Below are 23871 nucleotides of genomic sequence, written 5' to 3'. Positions count from 1 at the left end.
GTAAAAATATGGCTTCCCAATATACTTCTTTTCACATTGAGATGAGAGGTTTTCCTGACTACCCCCCTTGCAGAACATGTGACAGGGATATGGTTCACCTGTTCAGCCTCCGTGTGCACACAAACCCCTTACAAGAAGGGGAGCACAGAGATGGGTAAGGTGCAGGAGCTGGGGAAAGTGCCCCAGTGCCCCTGGGTTCCAGCCGTGTGGCAGCATCCAGGAGTGGGAGCCAATGACCCCCAAAGCCCATGTGGGCATGTGTTACAGGGTGTTTTTTTAGCCTTACTTTCTGTGGACAACTTAAGTGTTAAACAGCTCAGTGCCTTCTTGGTACCCAGGTCCTTGTCCAGCATCCAAGAAGAATTGGGTTACAAATGGACTTAAAGGATGAATGTGGTGGTTTTACTGAGTGGTGGAGGTGACTCTCAGCAGGATGGACGGGGAGCTGGAAGGGGGATGGAGTGGAAAGATGATCTTCACCTGGAGTTTGGCCATTGAGCTGCCGATCTCCTCTCTGATCATCCCCAGCCAAACTCCTCTTGGTGTTCAGCCACTCCTTCTCTTCTCTCCTTCTCTGCCATGCTGTTCTGCAATTCTTCTGCTTTTCTGTTCATCTCCTTATCTGCTTCTGGAGACTGGAGTCTGGGGTTTTATATGGGTGCAGGATAGGGGGTGTGTTGGGTCAAAAGGCAACTTTTGGATGCAAAAACAGAAATGCCTCTTCTCACTTCAGGCCATAGGTTTTCAGGGTTGAGGGTGGTGCCTTTTCTGAGGAACTGCCCTCTTCTACACAGTATTTCCTCTTTCCTGTCCGTGTCAACATGCAGACACTGAAGAGCTATAAAATCCATGTACAAATGTCTGGGAGAGAGAATCTTGTTGGCCTATCTAGAGTCGGTATCTGTTTCCTTGGGTATTCAATGAAAACTGAGTGACAAAGTATAATTCTGGCTACCAGGAGCTAGCCCTGTGAATCAGAAATCCATTAAAAGTGTTTAACAGAAACTGGGTGAACGCTTCCCTCCTTCACATCAAAAATAAATTGGAACCTTTGGCAGAAACCTAGTGTACTCATTAACTATCAACCACACCCTGGGCACATAGAGTAAAACACTGTTCCTTCTACAACAAAGAGAATTAATTTTCCCATATTAAAAGATGTATCCTTTTCCAGCAAGGCTCTAAAGCCTACACACTGAAAGGTCAGACACATAATGTAGTTGAGGACCTAGTTGAAGAATGCCTGATATAAATCATATGAGCAATTAGGAGGAGAGGGAGGATGGGGTAAACATGGGAGCTCGAAGGGGCCTGCAGGTAGGAGATAGCCTGTCCTGAGCTCTAGCCAACTATTGCCCTCCAGGAATGCAAACTGTGTCACCAGATCTTCCGATTTTTCTGGAGACCCCTGGATTCAGATCCTTACATTAAATTTTTCTATTTAAAAATGATATGGAATCATTCAAATAAAACTTATTAGGTATGAAAGGAAAATAAATATTAGAGCCCCCAAATACTAAGCTAAAATGAAAGTCAAGCTGGGAACTACTTAGGGCAAACCTGCCTCCTATTCTATTCAAAGTCATCCCTCTGCTCACTGAGATAAATGCATATCTGATTGCCTCCTTTGGAAAGATTTATCAGAAACTCAAAAGGATGCAACCATTTGTCTCTTATCTACCTAGAACCTGGAGGCCCCCTTCTGAAACAAGCCAATCGTCATCTTACATATATTGATTGATGTCTCTTGTCTCCCTAAAATGTATAAAACTGGGATGTGCACAGTGCTCACACCTGTAATCCCAGCACTTTGGGAGGCCAAGGTTTGAGACCAGCCTGGCCAACATGGCGAAACCCCGTCTCTACTAAAAATACAAAAATTAGTCAGGTATGGTGGCGGGTGCCTGTAGTCTCAGCTACTTGGGAGGCTGAGGCGGGAGAATCACTTGAACCCAGGAGGTGGAGGTTGCAGTGAGCCGAGATCACACCACTGCACTCCAGCCAAGGTGACAGAGTGAGACTCCGTCTCAAAAAAAAAAAAAAAAAGTATAAAACTAAGCTGTGTGTTGACCACCTTGGGCACAAGTCATCAGGACCTGCTCAGACAGTATCGTGGGTGCACCTCCTTAACTACGGAAAAATGAACTTCCTAAATTGACTGTGACCTGTCCTAGATATTCAGGGTTCACATAGGTAAACAATAATATGTTTGGGATCTGAATGTATCTTAGTGCCACTAGTTTTTGAACTCTGATCTACATGCTTATTAAGCAAATGATTGAATGAATGAATGAATGAATTATATTGTTTTGATAGCCTTGATTGCTTATCTCCACAGAAATGCTGACCAAATCCTCCTGAAATGTTCATACCTTAGGGTGAACTTTTAAAGTGTAACTAAAAGTCTCAGCAGGTGCAAAGGGGTAAATTTACCTGCCAGAGTAAGTTTATCTCTTATGTAAACATGTTTTTTTTCCTAACACTTACCTGGCTGTTCTGTGTAATTCAACATAGGTTAACCTATTGATTGTGGGCCAACCAGTGCAAATCCATGGCCCATCGTAATGCTTACAGACATAGCACTGTGAAAGATATATTAAAAAAAAAAAAAGTAAGTCTTGCTAGGGAAAACAAATGGAATAGAATTGGTGCCAAATCTTTAGCAAACTGCTCCTTAGGCCATAAAGGCATGAATAGTTTCATGACTGTTCCAATAGATGTCAGCTAAGTGCCACCTGAGCTGTTCTGACAAAGCAAAATGGTATGTCACAGCTTCATGTTTCACCTACAAACTAGAACAGTGCTGAGAAAGCATCTACCTACTATATAAAAGCTAAGAAATACATCTACTTTGAGTAATAGAGGACAGTTGATATTTCAAAGGATGGCATACTTGGGATACTGTCAAATAAAATAGTTTGGGTAAATTCCTTATAAGATTCCTACTCTTGCATAGCCAAGAGGTTGACATATTGTAACAAAGCTTTTATTTTAATTACCAGCCAGATCTCACAGGACATTAGCATTTAACCCATGAACAACGTAGCTCTTAAAAAACGTTTCCCTTTGGGAATACATCCTTTAATTCCTAGCTGACACCTTCTCTGTACTTTATGATAAGAGAAATGGCATCGCTAATGAGCATACTTGTACCATGTCTTGTAGGATCTAACTACAGCTCCCTGATACTTCACACACATCTCAACGTGATGATCCAAATGGGTGAGGTGGCTCTGGGGAGAAGCTCTATTTAAGGAATCACCATTTTTTTTTCTGTCATTTTTCTGTCTTTGAGATTAAGAAATACCCATCACACAGAAATCATATTGATACCTGTGCATGTCAATAATGTCTCCTCATTATCAGCTACCTCAACTGCACATATTTTGGTGTGACTGTCAAGTTTCTTGTATTCTTTCCTAGGCTGACTGACTCAGTTTCTCAGTCCTCTCACCCCATTGTCTTTGGGAATGTTGCTTATATTTTCATCCTTACAATATCTTCTTTCCCTAATCCAATCCAATTTCAATGCGACAAACATTTTGAATGGACGTTCTGTAAAATTTGAATATGACTTTCTCTTTGCTAATTAATAGCATATCTGTCGTTTAAGGTCCCACTCAAGTCTCATGTCTTCCATGAAGTTTCCTTCCATGGAGCTTGATTGTTTTCTAAGTAATGCCTCTGTAATTCTCCCTCTCCATTGCCAGAATCCACTGATGTGTTTTCTTCTCTGGTTCTTTTGTATGACTCTATTTAGGCTACGGGGCCTGAACTACTGTCTACTTCCTGCACTAAATATTCTCTGATTCTACCCTCACTTGATTTATTTTCTCTGATTTCTTCTCATATTTATATTTATAATATGCCTATTTACTTATCAACTATATCTGTACCTTGGTATTTCCTTGAGAGTAGGCTATATCTCATAGCTTTTCAACCTGTAAGAGGAGAAAAGAAGGTGCACAAAGCATACTAAGCAATTAAACAAGGAAGAAAAAGAAAAGAGAAAAAAGAGTACGAGGAAGAAGACAATTTTTAGAGATTCCAGAAATTAAAATATCCCTATCATCAATAATATCTGAGTCTCATTATTAGTCTAACACTTCAAACTTATGTATAAGAAAAAATGAAAATGATATTACGTGATTCTTATATAAAGCCTGAGTTAAATGTGCATTAAGGCATGTTTAAATTTACTAAGGTTTTAATTTCCAAATTGATTTGGCATTTTCACTATTGCATGTTTCCAATGTGCATATTATTCCATAGATTAATTCTTGCTGTCTTGTTTAAGTAGGTTGGCTTTCAGGATATCACTTGTAATACTTGGATAGGCTATGCAATGAAATTTATGATCCTGTTTTTCTGGGTTGAGAACATTAATATTTTTATTTTAATTTAGCTTCTGTCCCTAAAGAGTGCTCAGAAAATGAAGCACTTTTTAAAATTTTAGTTTATTGCAACTATATTCGTCTCATTTTATGAGAATATTACAGGTCAGCAAATTACATTTTAGTTACACTTTTCTAGTGTCATATTATTTTCTATAATCAATAATTATATTAGAAGAGATGTATAACTAATTTTTTATTTGAGGAGGTAAAGGAATGTTTCAAATGTGTTGGATAAAAACTTAATTAGTTAGGCTGACATTTGTTAAGTTCTTGGCCTGATTAAACATAGTAGCTGTCAGTTTCACAAAAGGAGAAATCAACATTGGATATATTTGAAACTGCCTAGTTATTAACTGTGGCATTAATAACATTTTTCTTCTTTGTTTGCTTTTAAACGTTTTTTTGCTCAAAAAGCTGGAAAAGACAAGTGTTCTGATGACAGGTTTGTAGAGGGTTGATAACTGTGTGGTTGATACAGTGTGGCTTTTTTTTTTTTTTTTTTTTTACATTAGAACCTTACAGTCTCCTACTGAGATAATACCATCATTTAAGTCTTATTGATTGCCATATGTTTAAAGAGCTCACTATAGTTCCGGATCCTGCTTTTTCAATATTATATGAAATGAAACTGGGTCCTGGGTTACACGTTTCTACAAATTGGTAAATTTGTTAAGTCTATTTTCCACGCTACATTTATTATCTCTCTTACTATTTTCATTTATGGTACTTGAATTTGACATGAAGAAATACATTTATAAAATTCTATTCTGAGGATCTGGGAGTTTGATTATATGCATTTGCTCCCAAAATTTCAATAAAGTCATCCCCATTACCTTTACACTAAAATAATTCCAAAGATAAATAAAGTATCTACTGGCTGAGAGGAGGGCCTTTTTGGTCTGTTTGGTATTGCTATAACAGAATAACTGAGACTGACTAATTTATTAAAAAAAGAGGTTCATTTGCCTCACAGTTTTGGTGGCTGGAAAGTCTGAGAGCATGGCATTGGCATCTACATGGCTTCTGGTGATAGCCATGAGCTGTGTCAAGACTTGAAGCAGAAAGTCGAGAGAGAGTATGCAGAGAGACATGCAGGACAGGCTGGGATCCTTTATCGCAACATGCTCTTTTGGGAACTTAATGCACTCCCACAAGAGCAAGAACTCACTCACTTCCAAAAGAAGACATTAATTTATTCAGGAGGGATCCATCTCCATGACCCAGCACTTCCCATTAGTCCTCACTTCCCAAGTGCACTACAACGGCAATCAAATGCCACCATGAGTTTCCGATGGGACAAGCTATACTCAAATCAGTAACAGAGTCAGACTTTAACACCAGATTACAAAAGAACAAGATCCAGAAATCTAATAGATCCAGAAATCTAATACATCCAGAAATACATTGTTGCATAACAAATGACCCTAAATCTTAGTGGCTTAATGCAACAACATTTACTTTGTTTAAGAATCTGGGTGGTCTTGGTGGAACCTGCTTGTTTCACATACTTCACATTGACTTGGGTGGCTGAAAGCTAGAAGTTGAAATCATCTGAAAAGTCACTCACTCAAATACCTCATGCCTGGGCTGGAATAACTCAAACATCTGGGTGTAAGAGAGTCGTGACATCTTGGATTTCTCTATATATCTCTGTGTGATCTCCCCACATGATTTCTCCAAGACAGTGGCTTCAGAATAGCTGGGTTTCCTATATGTAGTCTCAGGGCTTCCAAGGCCCATATCTCAGAGAGAAAGAACCAGGAAGAAAGCAGAAAGTATTGCTGTTTATGGTCTAATTTCAAAAATCACTCATTGGCACTTCTGTCTCATTCTCTTTATTTAAAAAAAGGTCTCTGAAGCCTCCCATATTCAACAGAAGTAAAAAATTAAAGTTTACCTTTTGATGAGAGGTGTTCAGAGAATTTTAGACATACTTAAGACCACACAAATATCTGAATATTTTATCATTGATATGAATGTAACTGAAGCAAATACAGCAAGGTATATTATTGCAGTATTTCTGGACCCTCTACAGAAATATTCCTCAATGCTAAAACACCATTTGCAATATTCATAATGGTTTTCTAAAGGTCTAACTACTTGCATTCTTACTACTTAATGTTTTATAGTCAACAGATTTATTTTTACATGAATACAATTATTTTAACAGGGATTTGTGTTAGCTTATTTCCTTTGAAAAGTGGACACCAAAACAGAATTAACTGTCCAAGAGACATGTGTGGAAGCTTTTTCAAGGTTAAAATGGAGGGAAACAGAGAAAGCCAAGGGAGCCTTCAGACCGTGATGCAGGTCTGTCACCTGTGAAAGAGGAAAAAAGGAGAAGTTAGAGTGTCATAGTATAACGCAGTTCCAGTAGAGGTTTGACCAGGTCAATCAAGTGTTGTTGAGCCAAAGTCACTGTTTTGGAAGACTCCTGCAGCTTGCAGAAATAAGCACGTATTAATACCTCAGCACACTCAGTCACTGGTTGGGAATGGCCCACTGGAAGTGTGACTTGTGTTGAACTCAGTGGTAGATCAAGGAGAGACAGGTAGCCTTGTGGGTTAATTATGCCTCTAATTATACTTTCCCATATTAAGAGATCAGAGTGGCACATTTATATTGTTCTTATAGAAACATTATACAACTACAGTAAAATAAAACTGCACTGCATGTTAATATAGACCTTGACCATGAAAACAAACATAATGAAATAAAACGATGGATGATTTTAAAAGTACAGTTTAATAAAATTAGGATTTTACTTCCTGTAAGATTAAGTAAATGTATTACTCTATGTTACCTCTGCCAGCTGGTAAATGAGACCTCCCCTAACTCATGAGACCCATGAGTAGTGTCAGTGAAGACCACATGAGAAGTCAAGATTTCCACCTTTTCCTGAAAATAACAAGGACTCCTTCCTCTCTTTCCTCACTGGGGTGGTATCAGAGTAGTTAGGAGGGTTGTGAGAGCCAGTAGTAACAAGGCTACCCCACCATGTTGTCAGTGGAGACCACATGAGAAGCTAAAACTCCCACCCCTTCCTAGCAGTAGTGATGAGCCCAAATCTCTTGGGTATCAATGGTGGCCCCATGGGGAACACAGACTCCTACTTCTCCTACTCCTAACTGGCATAATAAGACAGTGCCGCCCTCCTCCTATGATAGTAGTGTCAGAGAAAGCAGCTAAAACAGAAGATTTACATAAAATCTAGTCTCATATTGTGGTACAAAAATGTCCAGGTGGCAATAAAAATCATTCGTTATACGAAGAGCCAGAAAGCTCTCAAACTAAGTGAAAAAAGGCACTGAACAGATCCCAACACTGGAATGACAGAGATTTTAGAGTTATTTGAGAAAGATTTTAAAGCAGCCATAATAAAAAATGTTTCAATAAGCAACTCCAAAAATGCTTAAAACAAATGCAAAATTAAAAAGCCTCAGCAAATAAATGGAAGATATTTTAAAAACTAAAAAAATTTATAAATAGAAAATATAAAAGCTGTAATTCAAATGCACACACACACACACACAGAGATGGTGGATTGGCTCGATAGTAGAATGAAAGAAACAAAGGAAATAATGAGTGAAATGAAAGTTAAAATAACAGAAATTACTCAATATGTATGTGCAACGTAGAAAAAATAGAATAATGGGAAAAAAAAGAACAGAGCATCAGGGTCCTGTGGGACTAGAACCAAAGATTGTACACTCATGGCATCAGAGTCTGAGAAGGGGAAGAGAAAGAAAATGGGGTTAAAAAGTTATCCAAATAAATAATGCTTTCTAAAAACATTCCAAGTTTGGAGAACACAAAAATTTACAGATTCAAGAAGCTCAACAAACCTCAAACAAGGTAAACCAAAAGTAGCTCATGCAATAAACAAATTACACTTAAACTTTTGAGAAATAAATAAAAACTGAAGGCAGTGAGGGAGATACAGCACACTACCTAATTTGGAGAAACCGTTTGAGTAAAAGCAAAGTTCTCATCAGGAACCATGCAGGCCAGAAGGAAATGGCACAGAACTCAAAAAGTGCTGAAAAAAAGAATACTCAACCCCAAATTCTAAATCTGGAAAGACCATTTTTGAGAAATGAAGGAAAAATGAAAACATTCTTAGATAAAGAAAAACCATGAGTATTTTATTTATTTAGTTTTTTGGAGACAGAGTCTTGCTCTGTCACTGAGGCTGAAGTGCAGTGGCATGATCTCGGCTCACTGCAACCTCTGCCTCCCGGGTTCAAGAGATTCTCCTGCCTCAGCCTCCAAGTAGCTGGGAGTACAGGCACGTGCCACCATGCTCAGCTAATTGTTGTATTTTTAGTAGAGATGGGGTTTCACCATATTGGCCAGGCTGGTCTCGAATTCCTGACCTCATGATCTACCCGCCTCGGCCTCCCAAAGTGCTGGGATTACAGGCATGAGCCACTGCGCCCGGCCCCACGAGTAGTTTTTTTTTGTCATCAGATATCTTCAAAAAGAATAACTAAAAGTTATTTCAACATTAAAAAAAGCAAAAAAGGAATCAGAATATCAAGATAGAAGAAAAAACATGGTAAACAAAAATATGCTTAAGTGAGGTGAGGTAGGATTTTCTTTTCAGCTTTCTAAATTTTTGTTGGTGGTTGAATAAAAAATGATTTAAAGTAGTTATTAATATATTTTGTATATTTATAATATTTATATTATAAAATGGAGAGGCTAAGGGAATGTAAAGGGATGTAATGCTTCCACAATTTGTTAGAACTTGTGAAATGACAATATTTTAATAAACAGTGTGAAGTTATAAACATGTTATACTATATAGAATAACTACTAAGCAAGTTATGCAAAAAGACATGAAACCACATTTGCAAAAATTGTAACTGGGGAAATTATGACAATGAAAGAGATTAGACCTAATTGACTCCATCTTGTGTCTAACCTTTAAGCTGTCCTTGTTCATTCCTGGGCATGGGCTGAACTAACTGGGAAGGAATTCTCTGAAACAAAATTGATAATAGCCCTTTCTCAGGAAGATCACCTTCATCCCTGGTGACTAGTCTACCTTCGAAGGACTACCAAGATTAGAAATTATGGTTTAAGGGTCAAGCAGCCTCTGGCTCCAAGAGTCTAAACCTCCCCAAATTGCTCCTGGGTATAACATCAATATTGTAAAACTTAAGATCAGTGCTTCAGATATTATGCAGACCCTGCACTTGATGGATTAGCTGACACCACCCAGGCTGCTAATCTGGTTTAACCAGTTCTGCCATACTCCCCAGGAACAGAAGACAGCAAGAAAACCTCTCTTCTACCCCCTGTGATTCCATCTCCAACCTGACCAATCAGCACTCCCCACTTCCCAAGCCTCTTCCTGCCAAATTATCTTTAAAAACTCTGATCCCCAAGGCCTGGCGTGGTGGCTTTAAGCTTGCTTAAGCATGTCTCATGACCTCCATGGTGCTACTTAGATCAAAAACAGAGACTTACAGACACTAGTTATAGAAAACAGGAATCTATAAACACATAAAGACTTGAAGAGCAGGGTACAATCATATGGAGGGGGGAAGTATTCAAGAGGAAGCTGCTCATACCAAAGGAAAGAAAGAAAGTTTGTTTTCCTTCTTGCATCTTCTGCTTCAATATAATCAAATTCAGACTTGAAGATGGAAACCTCAACATCTCTCTATTAACCATTGACAGAATAGTCATAAAATCAGCAGATCTTAACAACCCATTAATCTACAGTGTCAAATTAACATTTATGTGCTCGCCTATAGGAAGATAGATCATAGTCTGTGACATAAAACAAACCTCAACAAATTTTTTAAAAAATTAAATTATACAGTGTTTATCTGCTCATGAGAAATCAGTCTTATAAAGATAAAAGGGAAATCTCCATATACTTAGGAGATTTCTGCATACTTTTTTTTTTTTTTTTTTTGAGATGGAGTCTTGCTCTGTTGCCCAGGCTGGAGTGCAGTGGCATGATCTCGGCTCACTGCAAGCTCTGCCTCCCGGGTTCACGCCATTCTTGCGCCTCAGCCTCCTGAGTAGCTGGGGCTACAGGCACCTGCCACCACGCCCGGCTAATTTTTTGTATTTTTTTTTTTTTTAGTAGGACGGGGTTTCACTATTCACAGGATGGTCTCGATCTCCTGACCTGGTGATCTGCCCGCCTCGGCCTCCCAAAGTGCTGGGATTACAGGTGTGAGCCACTGCGCCTGGCCGAAACTGCATACTTTTAAATAATTGCTGGTTCAAAGAGGAAGTCTCAAGGGAAGTCAAATAATGCATGTAACTGAAATAGGAATTTTCCTATAAGAAAATTAAATTTTTATTAAAGAATTTTCTACCCATAAAAATCTTCAAGCCCACATATTTTTGCTGGATAATTTTACCAAATGTTTAAGAAATAATTAAGACCAATACTACGTATTTTTTGAGAATATAGAAAAATTGTCACTTCCTAATTCATTTTGTGAATCTAATTTTACCCTAATTAAAATCAGAGAAGGACAGTACAAAAAAAAGTGAAACTCCAGACCAATACATATAAAGCTTATAGATATTTGCAAGCCACATGTTCAACAAAGGACCAGCATCTAGACTAAATTAAGACTATTTAAACCTCAACAGTAAAAATCAGACAAATAATCCAATTTGAAAATAGTAAAAAGGCATAAGGAGACATCAAAGAAGAAAAATAAACACTTGAATGGTGTTCATCATCAATAGTTATAAGCAAAATTCAAATTATAATAACAATGAGATATAACATAAGAATATCTCTATATCTTATATATACTCACATATATGAAGATTATATACATCTTTTATGCAATTGTTTTTTTAGGAAATATGGAATTATACTGTGTTTTGTAATTAGTTACATATTTACGTTTATTGGAACTCTTTGTTTTCCATGAAAATTTAAATTACTGTTATCCCGAAGAAACGTTTAGTACTTTTTATGAGGCATTTCTGCTAACAATAGAACTTCTCAATTTTTGCGTGTTTGTTTGTTTAAAATCTAGGGATTTAAAATTTACCTTTTTAAAAAAATGTTTTGCTCAATATAATACTATTGTTTAATAGTTTTTGTTTGTTTTTGCTAACTGCACTTTGAATATGTAAATTACACTACTTTTTAGCTGCTATTGTTTTTGATATGAAGCCAGCTGTCAATCTTATTGGAGTTCCCTTGAATGTAATACATCATTTTTGCCTTACTGCTTTCAGTATTTTGAATTTATTATGTCTTTCCATGTTTTGATTCTGATGTGTCTGGGTGTGAACCTCTTTTTATTTATGAGAATTAGAGTTCACTGTGCTTTTTGAATATGTATGTTACTGTTTTTCATTAAATTTAAAATGCTATGAGTCATGATTTATTAGAATATTGCTTCTGTTTCTTTCTTTCTCTTCTGTCCTTCTTGTACTCCTGTTACACATATGTTGAAATGCTTAGTGGTGTCTCATATTTCTCTGAGGCTATGTTTATTCTTCATTTTTCTTTCTGTTTTTCAGATTCCAGAACCTCTGTTGATCTAGCTTCAAGTCCACTGATTTTTCCCTCTGTCAGCTCAAGTTTACAGTACAATTTTCCAGTCAGTATCTCATTCTGCTTATTGTACTTTTAATTTCCAGAGTTTTCACTTGGTTCTTTAGTATAATTTTTATCTCTTTGTTGATATTCAATATTTAATGAGATACTGTCATTAGACCTATCCGTAATTCTTTCAGCATGGTTTTCTTTAGTTCTTTATATATATGGATATTTAAAAAAAAAAGCTGCTTTGAAATCTTTAAGTCTACCCTCTAGAACTCTTAAATGGCAGTTTCTATTGCCTAAATTTGACCCTGCATATGTTATGGTTTCCTGTTTCTTTCCAGGTCTCATATTTATTATTGTTGTTAAAAACTGGATATTTTAGATCATACATTATAGCAGCTTGTGATAGTGACAACCCCAACCCAGGGGCAGTTCTTGTTGTTTTTTACTTAGTTAATTTTTGTTTGTTTAGTGACTTGATTTAACTGATTCTACAGTGTGCAACCTCTGATGTTACTACTCATATTTCTTCACCTTGATTTTCTTTTTCAGCCTGGCTACCTAGTGTTTATCTTTGTGTAAGTATAAGCCAGTTATTGGTGAAATGTTTCTCTGCTCTCTTATTTTCTTACATTTTTGCCCTTTCTCATTGGATATGTCATATTTTTGTGAACCCCAAATATCTGAGACAGTTCTCAGTTAATTTAGAAAGTTTATTTTGACAAGTTAAGGACACACCCATGATGCAGCCTCAGGAAGTCCTGAGACATGTGCCCAAGAGGGTCGAGGGTACAATTTGCTTTTATACATTTTAGGGAGACATGATATGTCAATCTATATGCATAAAATGTATGTTGGTTCAGTCTGGTAGGGTGGGACAACTGAAGAAGGGGCTTCCAGGTTACAAATAGATAAGAGACAAAAGGTTGCATTCTTTTGAGTCCATGATCAGCCTGCCTTCTGAATACACAATATTGTCTGGCTCAGTGAATCTGCATTTCTACATAAACAACAGGAGAGAGGAAACAATCAGATAAGCATTTGTCTCAGGGAGCCTCAGAGGGATGACTTTGAATAGAATGGGAGGCAGGTTTGCCCTAAGGAGTTCTCAGCTTGACTTTCCCTTTAGCTTAGTGGTTTTGGGGTCCCAAGAATTATTTTCCTTTTACAGCTTAAAGGCTGCCATCAAATTTGAGTGAGTTTATGATTTTTTGCCCCATGTTGGGACTGGTAGTTTTGAGGATATCTCTCTGATATATCCTAATAATGTAGACCCTTGACCATGCACACAGATTTCCAGACTGCTAGTGACCTTATCATTAAGTCTAGCTTCATCACAGTTACCTCTGGGTCAGTGTAGTATATTGTTCAGTCAGTGTTTAATAAGAGGTTGTGGCCATGAGACTTCCACCCTTTGTTGATGGGTCTGTATAGGTTTTGGGGAATGCTTTCCAGTTTACTCTGTATCCTACTCTGACTGATCCTGAGTAGATGGACCCTAGTGTATAATATGCATAGCCCTTCTGACCCCCAGAGTTGACTGTAATCTTCGAGGGTTATTGTTGGCTGGAACTTACCCTGGATCTCCATATTGAACTTCTGTTGCTGTAGCATTTTACTTAGATAGCTACCAGTCTCTTCTTAAATGCTCTCAACCAAGATCTGTCTTGTTTTTGATATCACTGTTAGACATAAGTTTCTCCATATCTTTCCAAATAAAGTCAGTGCCTTCAGATTTAGCTGTGGAACTCTGTCTTTTATGAATTGCCTTGTTCTTTGAGAAGTCTTATACCACTTCAAAACTGGGAGTGGGAATCTGCTTTCCCTGTAGTGATGACCTTACTTTTTTATTGGGTACTATTGGGTGACTGGGTTCCATTCTGGCACAGAACCTTAGCCCTACACATGATATGGACAGGAGACAGGGAAACACTGGGTAGAAGAGGGTGGTTCCTTTGCAAGCCTGGACCTGTGGCCCTAAGTGGGAACAGGCATTTCTGTTTTCACACTCAAAAAGTTGCCTTTTGCCATGACCCCTATCCTGTACCCATGTAAACCCCAAAACACAGAAGCAGATGAGCAGACAAGGAGATGAGAAAAACAGATGAATGGCGAACGAGGCAGCAGATAAAGAGAAGAGGGGAAACGTCTGAACCCAGAGAGGAGTTTGACTGGGGGCAGTTGGAGAGGAATTTGGCAGCTGGATGGCCAGCCTCCAGGGGGAGATCATCTCCCTGTTACAGGACTCCAGCACTTATCCAAAGGTAGCCAACGGGTCAGGGCTTTTGCACTATAGTCCCTTCTGTGGTCACCAGAAATATGTTACAGGAAAGGTGTCCTGATTTAGACCCCTAGGGAGGGTTCTTGGATCTTGCGCAAGAAAGAATTCAGGTCAAGTCCATGGTGCAAAGTGAAAGCAAGTTTATTAAGAAAGTAAAGGAATAGAAGAACGGCTATTCCATAGACAGAGCAGCCCCGAAGGCTGCTGGTTGCCCATTTTCGTGGTTATTTATTGGCGATATGCTAAACAAGGGGTAGATTATTCATGCCTCCCCTCTTTAAACCATATAAGGTAACTTCCTGACATTGTCATGGTATTTGTAAACTGTTATGGAGGTGGTGGGAGTGTAGTAGTGAGGACGACCAGCGGTCACACTCGTGGCCATCTTGGTTTTGGTAGATTTTGGCCTGCTCCTTTACTGCAGACTGTTTTATCAGCAAGGTCTTTATGACCTGTGTTTTGTGCTGACCTCCTATCTCATCCTGTGATTTAGAATGCCTTAACCGTCCAGGAATGCACCCAGTAGGTTTCAGTCTCAGCCTCATTTTACCCAGCTCCTATTTAAGATGGAGTTGCTCTGGTTCACATGCCTTTAACATTCCCACTCCATCCCCCATTCTGGCTTCCCATCCATCCTTACGAGAGCCACCTCCACCACTCAATAAAACCTCTGTATTCATCCTTCAAGTCCCTGTGTGACTCGAGTCTTCTGGGACCCTGGACAAGAGCTTGAGATACAGAAAGCTGTCACACTGGCCCTCTGCCCTTGCAGAAAGGCAAAAAAGAGTCCACTGAGATGGTTAACACTTAAGCTGTTTGTGAAAAGCAGGGCTAAGGGCACACTGGAACACACACCCCCTTGGGTCCCTGCACCTGTCCGTCTGCATGCTGTCACTCCCCTCAGAGGTTTGGGCAGTGGTGTCAACTAACCGAACAGGCAAGTCACACCCATGTCCTGGGAGGGGGATCAAGGAACTCTCCTGTTTCACAAGCAAGTGGGGGCAGGGACAAACAGGATCCCAGTATTCTTTGCCTGTTGTCCTTGGTCCTCTTGCGGTACCTGTCTGGAATGGAGCTTCGGCAGCATGGGGATGGGGGTTGAAAAATGTCAGTGACAGTCACGTCCTCTCAGAGTGAAACCATAGCCCTAGACTGGAATCTGGGGGGGGGGGGTGGGTAAAGGAATCTCTTTGTTTTCCATAACACCTACCCATGGTTTAGGGAGAAGTGAGTGGCTCATGTCTCGAATGACACAGATTCTCATTGTTCTTACTGAGATTTAGTAGATTTTCTTCAATGGTTGTTTTCTCATTTGTTGTATGACCTTGGAAAAATTTCCACAGTTTAAATTATTGGATTTTTTTCCTTTTAAATAATTTTTACCAGTTGAATTGTGATTTTTTTTTTTTTCCTGAGAAAATGGTCTGTCATTTAATGCATAGGTTTCTGGGTTAATTTGCTCACCAACTTTTGCCCCTTACACTCATGAACCTCCATGCCTTATCTCAACTTCATTATTTGACTTAACACTAGATTTCTTTCCTCTTTTTCCTCCCTTTTTAAATGTTTCAGATTCTTTTGAATGCTGCATCAATAGTTTGGTGAAGAGTATTAAATTATGTATTAATTACATATTTTATTTAGGCTCCTTCAGCAAAGAACAAAGATGCGTTCAGAATATCTCAGGTGTTGGGAATGTGTTGCTTTGAATCAGAACCTCCATTATTGTCAGGGGAAGTCTTATGCGTAAAATCACTATTAAATATAGTCTTGCCAGGAAAAAATATCTTTATATTCATTTTCATCATATCAACTGATATCCAAGACTTGGAATGCACAGATAATGCTATAATATTAGACTGCTGTATGCAAAAGCTCTAGGGACAGAACTTCATTTTTTATTTGAAGAGAGAAATTCTTAGCTACCTTTCGGAAATTATGTTTACATCAAATAAATTTTATACTTATCTAGTGATAGCAATTTGAATAATGGATGTCCTCTCTGTTGTTCAATTTCAAATTGGTTTCTCATGCAGTCCTAAGACTTTACAGCTGTTTGCTCATTTATGTTTTCTGAAACCAAAAGCATTTTGATCTCATTTTTCACACTGATATTTTCCAACACAGAGGACAATGTTCCAGTTATGTAGGAACTCCAGCATCCTAATCTGGCAAAGTGCACACTTTTCCCATGCCTTAAAAGAAAACAAAACAAAACAGAAAAACACACAAAAATCTCCATAAGATAACGTTCTCCAATGAGAACATTAAAAACATTAAAAATCTGTCATCTTTCTTTAAGGCTACTTACCTTTATTGAAAAGTGTCCATGTAAAAATAAACTATATCACATGTGATACCTACGAGTATAAGTGCCCATAAGTGATAAACAATCTTTTAATTTCAGCTAGTTTACAGAAAAATGTTTTAATTCTACTGGTGGCTGCAAAGCTACATCATAACAAAATTTTATTGGATGTGATACAGTTGATTTCGGCTGGTCTTACGGATCTACGAAACAGGACAAAGGTAAAGGAGTCTATATTTCTGGATGTATGTGAATGCAATTCTACTCTAATATTTTCTATCCAGAAATAAAAATATGGTAATAAGATACCATGACGGCAAGTAAAAATAGTATACAGCAACTGTATTGATACTTTCATCAATATTTAAGACAAAATTAAATAATTACCAAGAAAGATGGGAAAGTATTTTAACACTATTTGTGTAAATTCAGTTTTTGAATTTCATTGAAAACTGTCTTTATTGTTGGAGTAATGCTAGAAACATCAATTTTATGGGCTGCTTATATTACAAAGCAGTTTTTTAAGGCTATAATAATCTTTATAGTACATTGATATAATAAAGAGGTGTGACATTTTTTATTCTATCAAGGAAGGACTAAATTTCTGGAAACCTCACTGAAGTGATGTTCACCCCTCCCTCCTTGCCTGATTCCCACCCAACATTTCCGACACCAGGTTGAAAGCTTGACTTTAATATCTGAATTTCTTTTTCCTTGCCATTTATCATTTTAACTCTAGGTTCTTGACTCTGTATTACTTTCTAAATGAGTTTATATTTCTGTAAATGGTCAGAAGGAACAGGAATCATTGTTTTCTAAGAAGTTTTATTTGAGCCAAGAAAAGGGAGCAACAATATACCTTTATTTTTTTCTCTTAATGGTTTGCATTTAAAAGTGCCATTTTGATGGATAAGAACTTCCAGGGAAGACTATTAAATGCATTATTAGGTAGATCGAGAACAAAAAAGTCTACATGTACCAGTGTGTTAATGCCATTCTTGCTAATGTTTATCCTTGTTTTACATTATCACATTGATTTTTCTTCCCAATTAGAGAGATAATATGCACTTCATTGAGATTCTAGAAAACTGTATGTCCCTGATCTTTAGGCCTCAGTTTCCTCAACATTAAGTGAGGACACTTAATGTTTAACTGAATTAAACAGATTGAAATCTCCCTTTAGTGGAGTGCTTCTAGGATGAAAACAATGATTATATATCACTGAGTAAAATATTATACCCAAATTAGCTTATAACTATAGCTTATAGCTTATAATAATAATACTTATTTTTTTCAGCGTTTTTGTTAGTCCAGTAATTGAAAGAAGCTTATGCGAGCAGATATGGCTATATCTCATCAGATTATAGTCAAGATGTTGACCAGAACTGTAGTTGTTGAAAATTTTAACTGGGACTGGAATGCCTTGTTTAACTCAGTGAGTCAAATGCTAGTTCAAATACAATCCTACCAAAATTTCTGTTCCCTGGGGACTAGCTGAGTTTGCTCTGTTATATGATACCAAATAATCTCTAGCCTCAGCCAGGTGAGTAGGCAATGAGCAAATAGGTCAAAAATGGAACTTGTCATAGAACTTTAATAGACTGGAAAAACCCCTTGGCTCTACACGCTGTACCTATTGAAACCACCACCACTGTCAAGAAACACCAACAGTAGGTAATCTCACTGCAGTTAGATATCGTAACATTTACTTTTAAAAGTTATAGCCCAGTCTATAGCTAATGAATATGATATGACCCATTACACCATAATGCTAGGCTTCTAATGGGCACTTAAGTAGCTGATGATCATTAGATTGCTGGGCTGAGAATGATGAACCAACTGATACGTATTTCACTTCATTGCACAATTTCTTTACCCACTTAAAACCTCTAAATAGTTTAGGGTTAAGAATAATATTTTTAGAGAGCATTACTGACCCTGTGTGGAAGCATATTTTTTACTATGTTTTCTCTGAGAAGTGATCTCTTTACTGATTTCACAGTTCAGACATTTATTTAAGTCATCATGAAAGCTGTTTGTTCCTGCTAATATCAAACTTTTATGACTAATAGAGACATAACATCACAGGAAATATTTTAGAATTTGTTCATATTTCAGCATAATTAAATGTTGAAACTATAATGTTATCATCTCTAAGACAATTGCTGCTAATGGTGAAAGTAAAGAATGCATTTTTTTAATGTAGATCTTGTTTTTATTTCAGCCTTATATAAAGGAAAACTAATTTCATAGTTGAAATTCATTAATCACTATACTTTATTACTAAGTTTCTGTAAGTGTTCACACAGTGATCTGTCTTTACCCATTGTAATTAGTTTTCATTCACTAACAGAGTGAGCAATTTACCTGTATAACCATTCATTCACTCATTCATTCAAGAATCACATAATCTGCATTTTTTTAGGTTTCAAAATTAGAAAAGCCACACCACCTACATTATGAAAGAAGATATATTATTTTATTAAAATATTGAAAGTTCAGAGGTAGGACATACTTCAGGTTTGTTTTATACCAGTAGCTCAGGGCTGTCGCTGATGTATTTGATGGTGTTTTCTCTTTCCTTTTCCCTGTCTTCCCTGGAATTAGCAGTATCTTAACCTCTTTTTGAGGTTACAAAGATGGCTGCTTCAGCTTCAGGAGCTGAGTTCAAGTTCAATAAAATAGTATCTCATTTCTCAAACATCAAACAGACCTGCTGAATTACAAGTTGATTGAATTAATTTAGATTATTTGCCTCTCACCACAAATACGTCACTGTTGGCCCTGGAATGTGGTGCACAAGTTGGTTGGCTTTATACTGGCCAATTTCTTTAAGGGAAGATGTTTTCACTGCTGATTAATTTTGTTTAGTAATTAAGGGATTATTCAGATTTTTTACTCTGTATTGAATTTATTTTGTTAAGTTATGTTTTTCTAAGAACTTATTCAGGGGCTGGGTGCGGTGGCTCACACCTTTAATCCTAGCACTTTGGGAGGCTGAGGCGGGTGGATCATGAGGTCGGGAGATCGAGACCATCCTGGCTAACACAGTGAAATCCCATCTCTACTAAAAATACAAAAAATTAGCCGGGTATGGTGGCGGGCACCTGTAGTCCCAGCTAATCAGGAGGCTGTTAGCTGTTCGTGGTGGCGGGTGCCTGTAGTCCCAGCTACTCGGGAGGCTGAGGCAGAAGAATGCTGTGAACCCGGGAGGCAGAGCTTGCAGTGAGCTGAGATTGTGCCACTGCACTCCAGCCTGGGCGACAGAGTAAGACTCTGTCTCAAAAAAAAAAAAAAATAAAGAACTTATTCACTTAATTTACATTTTCCAAAGTTGTTTTTACTCTCCTCACTACTTTTTAAAAATTTTAAATTTTTTTTGTATTATATTTTAAGTTCTGGGATACATGTGCTGAATGTGCAGGTTTGTTAGATAGGTATACATGTGCCATGGTGGTTTGCTGCATCCTCTCCTCACTACTTTTAATGTCTGCATCATTGGTTGTGATGTTCCCCTTTTCATTCTTTATATTACTTATTTGTTTCATTTCTCCTTTATTTTCTTCGTCAGTCTCAAAAAAGGTTTATCTTTTTTTATTAGTCTTTTCCCTGAACTAAATTTGTCGATTAACTTCATTGCTGTTACTTTGCTGATTATTTTCTATTCTTGATCATTCTCTTTCTTATATATATTATTAGTTTTCTAGTGTTGCTGTAATAAGTTACTACAAATTTAGTAGCTTAAAGTAACACAAATTTATTATCTTACAGTCTAGAGGTTAGAAGACCCATACAGGTTCCACTAGGCAAAAAGCAAGGTGTCAGCAGGGCTTTGATCCTTTTGGAAGTTCTAAGGAAAAATCTGTTTCCTTCCCCTTTGCAGCTTCTCGAAGATCTGTGGCATCCTTACTTTATTGTCAAAATCAGCAGTGGCAGGTCAAATCCTCATATTGCATGTTTGTGATTTCAGTTGCTGCCTTCCACTGGTAAAGGAACCTTGTGATTACATTCAACCTGCTCAGACAATCCCACATAATTTCCCTATTTTAAGATCAGCTTGTTAGCATCTTAACTCCATCTTCAGTCATCATTCTCTATTGCCGTGTAAATTAATGCATTCGCAGATTCTGGTGATTAAGATGGATTTCTTTGGGGAGCCATAATTCTGCCTGCCACCTACTTATTAGGGTCTTATTTTTTTCTTCTTTTACTATCTGTTTGAGATAAAGGTTTAACTCATTAGCTTTCAGTGCTTCACAGAATCTGAAAATGCCATTAAATTTATAATCTTAGTTTAAGTACTACATGAGCTGCATCCTCTTTTATTTAGAATACCAGACCAAAATAATTCAGACCAAATTTTTCTTTTTTTCCTCTAATTCATGGATTACATAGACACGTATTTCTTGATTTATAAATATGGGGCATTTTGCTAGTTTCCTTTTTGTAACTGCTATTAATTCATAGTGATAAGAAAACATGATAATGCAATCATTGGAAAGTGTTCCAAGTTGCTAGAAAATACTGGATATTTTGAACTTATTTTGTGTGGTGTTTATGTACGTCCATTGTGGAAAGCTATTTAATCATGTTGTTCAAATATTTTGAATTTTTTGTTGTTCTACCAATTACTGAAAAAGTTGTCTTTTTAAAACATTTTATTATACTTGGGTATTTGTCTATTTTAGTATCTGTCATTTTTTTACTTCATTTTTTGAAGTTATATTATTCAGTGCATACCAGTTTAAAATTGTTATGTCTTCATGAATATTTACTTTTATGAAATGATACTGTTTATCTCCATCAATAGAGAATTTTTTTCCAGTAGACTTATCTTGACTACTCCCAATGTAATCAAAAGGGTCCTTAAAAGTGGAAGAAGGAGTCAGAGTAATGTGATGTGAGGATTTTGGCTAGCTATTAGGTTGGTGCAAAAGTCATTGTGGTTTTCGCCATTAAAAGTAATAGGAAAAATCGCAATTACACTTTTGCACCAACCTAGTAATATGCTTTAAATTGCCTTAAATACTGCTTTTTCTATCATTAGTATAACAGCACCAGCTTTGTTTTTAGTTGAATTTGACTGTATATAAATGTTCCTCCTTGCCTTTTTAAACTTCACCTATCCTTACGTTTCTGCTGTATTGCCTGTAAATAGCTTACTGCTGTTACCCAGTCTGAACATCTTTGCATTTTCTTTCTTTTTGATCAGATTTCTATGCAGTATCAGCTCATTCTATATAAAACACAGAACTATAATATAGGAACACAATGTCTCTCACTAAAAGGCAGGGAGATTTTAGGGTGCAAACAGACTGTGAAGGTATGAAGTTCAGAATAATATTTTACGTGATTCTCTGCAGCTCACAAGACTAGACTTTTACAGAAATCTGATTCTTAGAGGAGGGTGTCGCTCTTTTCTACTTCAACCTCTCTTCTCAATTCAGGCTACTCTTGGCTTTTTCAGTTTCTCTCTTCAAGGCTCTCAAATCAGTAGCTGCAGCCTTTTTTTTTTTTTTTTTTTAGAAAATACTTCTTTTTTCCAAAAACTTGGAGCATTACAAATTTTTAAGTGTTCCTTGGATATTCATGGAAGAGGATTCCTAGGAGCATGAAAAAATCGTAGTGCTGAGTCCACTCTTCTGAGGCTAATTGTGAATAATCCAACTCTAATTCTATCTTTCTTGTCTGTTATTAAATAAATTATCTCTTCCAATAAAGCAACCATTAATTAATTTCTCCTAGGCCAGACAGTAAAATCTCAAATTAAGAAAAATAATTCCCTTTTTACTTTGGCTGAATTTACTGACTCTAGCATATAATAAACATTTGTGTTACTAATGTGCATTTGTTTCTTTTCTCCTGAGCACACTTGAAGTGAAAACCACCCAACAAACAAGAGGCTAAGCAAACTACAATAAACCAAAACATGGATAAGCAGAGACTGATTAGAAAAAAAAAAAAGAAAAAAAAATAAACCAAACCAGCTCTCTCTTTCTTACCTGAATATCAACTTATTTCATTATGGATAATGTTATCTTTTAAAATGGCATCTTCCAGGTGACTCCACTGTAAAATTACTGTTTTTTCTTTGTAATTGATAGTACGTTTATGGGAAAATACCTAAGGACTATTTAAATGTCCTGCTTTTTCTTGAACTTTTGCCCGTTTTTAGCATCTATTGATATATAAATGTTACTGTGATATTTGCCAAAGGGTGTTTTTCTGTTCTCATAATTTCTTTTATATTTAATTGGCATATTATGTAACAAAGAGCTATCCGCTCCATTTACTTATTCTACTATTTATTTATATTAGTATGGCCTAATTGATATTTCTTTTACTCAATGCACTACAATCCGTTACTATAATTATTTAACTTTTTATTTAGTTTTCCCATGTTTGGTGACTTGGAATACTTTATGATGGCATATAATGCATAGCCTATTCAGCAGCAGCAATGAAGAGGAGAGAGAGTAGAATGGAGGTGGAGAATACAAAAGATCATTGTAGAAAAGCAGTGAGAGCCAAAAAGAAAGGGTACTTTACTGGGACCTTTCTGTGCATGAAAATTAGCTGTGTATAGAGTTTGCATAATAGAAAAGGACTTGATCAGGGGAAGAAATGGAGGTAAGGAAGATAGAGGTAAGAGAAAGTTATGCAAAATCAGTATTGTTGCTGCACTAAAAGTCCAGACTTCACCACTATACAATTTATCCATGCAACCAGAAACTACTTGTATCCCTAAAGCTATTGAAATAAAAACAAACAAATAAAACAAACAAACAAAAATACAGCAGCAATAAAAAAGACAGTGTTGCGGAATGTTTCCCAAATAATTCCTTCAGAAATTGTGTGACGTAAATTAATTGTGGGGGAAAAGATATACAGATGATGTTCAGAATCATATATTTTTAATATTCTATCTGATTCTTAAGCCAAAATGTAATTCCTTTTAATTAATATCTTGCTAGTGAAATTTTAATTTCTGTACACGTATTCTTAAACCACCAATTGACCAATATAGGAAGAATTCTTGCAGAAATAAAGGCCAATATACTAAAATGATCACAAATAAGTCTATACTCATTTCAAAACTAGGTTATATGAATTAATCCATGTTCACTATTATTTCATTATTAGCCCCATTGCGATTTTAATTTATCTTAAAAATTTTAAATGTTAGTCTATGATGAAGATGGTGAATGTGGTGATGGATGAATATCAATCCAGTTCAAATTTCCCACCTCCACATAAATTGTGGAGTACAATTAAAGCAATAAATTGTGGAAGTACACAAAGACAATCAGGGTTTAGAAGTTAGTAACTTTTTAAGTTTATTATC

Source organism: Pongo pygmaeus, chromosome 19 (genome assembly GCF_028885625.2).
Source record: "Pongo pygmaeus isolate AG05252 chromosome 19, NHGRI_mPonPyg2-v2.0_pri, whole genome shotgun sequence".
In the NCBI taxonomy this organism is placed as follows: domain Eukaryota; kingdom Metazoa; phylum Chordata; class Mammalia; order Primates; family Hominidae; genus Pongo; species Pongo pygmaeus.
Note: the sequence above shows the minus strand (reverse complement) of the source record.